The 1,991-nt window shown below is 47.4% G+C and overlaps 1 pseudogene; it reads right to left on the bottom strand.

Moving 5' to 3' along the window:
* Positions 1-320: 320 nt before the first annotated feature.
* Positions 321-770, bottom strand: LOC139006368 (histone H2A.V-like; annotated as a pseudogene).
* Between the last annotated feature and the right edge of the window lie 1,221 nt (positions 771-1,991).

The following is a 1,991-nucleotide window of genomic DNA, read 5'->3' as shown; positions in this document are numbered from 1 at the left end:
TTCTGCTCTCAGGCTCTTGCTGCCCTAATACCACCACATAAGGAAGCCGAGGCCATGAGAGGCCACTCCCAGGCAATAGGTGGAAGCAATCACCATATGTGTGAGTGAGGCCCTCCAGCCTCAGCTGTGCTGCCAGATGACTGCAGCCAGACCAGAGACACAGGCAAGACCAGCAAAAGAATTGCCATTTTTTCTATAAAACAAATAGGAGAAATCCAGCCAACACACAACTGTCGCCATGTGAAAAGGTACTTTTATCGAACTTTGAGTCTAATAACGTACAAATGTTCCTCTTACATGTCTACATTGTCTATGCTTTTTCATTTAACTGTTTTTAAAATTCCACATATCCCCATTATTTCGTTTGTCCTAGTTACAATACAACTCTCTAAGCAATTTCTGCTGCTCTTCTTTCCAACCAGAGAACTATGGATGTGCAGGATCACCTCACCCCCAGCTATGGCAGCCTTGACAAGAGAATCCAACTCTTCGTCACCATGGATCTCAAGCTGTAAGTGACATGGAGGGACCCACCTTCTTTGTAGATCCTTGAGACCATAGCCTGCCAGTCCAGCACCTCCACAGTGAGGCACTCCAGGATTGCAACTTATACAGGCCACAGTGGCACCCACCCTTCTGTGGTTTGTGGTTCGAGTCTTCAAATGTCTGTGGCTGTGGCCCATGGGAAAAGGTAGCCTGGCCCTCTGTGCGCAAGATACTGCCTTAGCCTTGACCCTCCCACTATCCTTACCAGCTTCACTTCCAGCCATGGTCTTGGCCACCCCACCCTTTCACCTGCCAAGCCGCCCCCTAAAATGTATATTCTTGAAAGCAAACATCCCAAAAAGATGCAAAGAAATGACAACCCATGAATACTGGGTTCTTTCTTTCAAACTGACCGATCAGTTATGTCAATCCTCTTCCCCTGAGGAAGAGTGACTAAGGGAACAGTGAGAAGTCAGAAGGTTCCTGTAGGAACATAGAGATTGGGGAGTATGTGTTCAGCCTACAACAGGTATCATTTTTATGCTAATGACTTTTCATCGTAGCTCCAGCTATAGCCTCTTCCCTGAGCTTCAGACTTATATATTTATCTTCCTACATAGTTTTTCTGCTTGGAAGTTGAATAGGCATTTTAAACTCAATCTGTCTAATAGAGAACTACACGTTTTTCACCATTTCTCTTCAATTCTGTATCAGTAGTATCCTATATAATAAAAGGCTAATATGCAAATCAACCGAATGGCAGATGACTGGCCATTATGATGCTCACTGACCACCAGGGGGCAGATGCTCAATGCAGGAGCTGCCCCCTGGTGGTCAGCATGCTCCCACAGGGGGAGCAACGCTCAGCCAGAAGCCAGGCTCACAGCTAGCGAGTGCAGCGGCAGTGGTGGGAGTCTCTCCCGCCTCCGCTGCAGCACTAAGGATGTCCGACTGTCAGCTTAGGCCCGCTTCCCATAGGGAGCGGGCCTAAGCCATCAGTCGGACATCCCCTGAGGGCTCCTGGACTGCAAGAGGGCACAGGCCTGGCTAAGGGACCTCCCCTCCAAGTGCACAAATTTCATGCACCAGGCCTCTAGTTGCTATATAATAAAATGCCACAGGCTGGGAGGCTTCAACTACAGAATTTTTTTTCTCACAGTTCTGGAGGCTCAGGGTCTCATATCAGGTGCTAACACAGTTGTTTCTCCTGAGGTTGGTCTCTCTTGGCTGGCAGATGGCCTCCTTCTCACTGTGTCCTCACCTGTCTTTTCTCTGTGCACATGCATCCAGGCTGTTTCTTCTTATCAGGACACCAGTCATATTGGATGAGAGCCTCATTTAACGTTAATTTAACCTTCATCACCTCCTTCAGGACCATTTATCCAAAAAGGGTCACACTGGGGTTAGGGTTTCAACACAGGACAATTCAGTTCTTAACAACTCCTTTCACAATATTCCCCATTTCAGGAAATAGCACCATCACTGACCAATTGCTAAGACTAAAA

This window comes from Myotis yumanensis, unplaced genomic scaffold (assembly GCF_028538775.1).
Source record: "Myotis yumanensis isolate MYYU_CA2020_CCGP unplaced genomic scaffold, mMyoYum1.0.hap1 SCAF_3, whole genome shotgun sequence".
NCBI classification, from domain to species: Eukaryota; Metazoa; Chordata; class Mammalia; order Chiroptera; family Vespertilionidae; genus Myotis; species Myotis yumanensis.
This window is presented reverse-complemented; position numbering and strand designations above follow the sequence as displayed.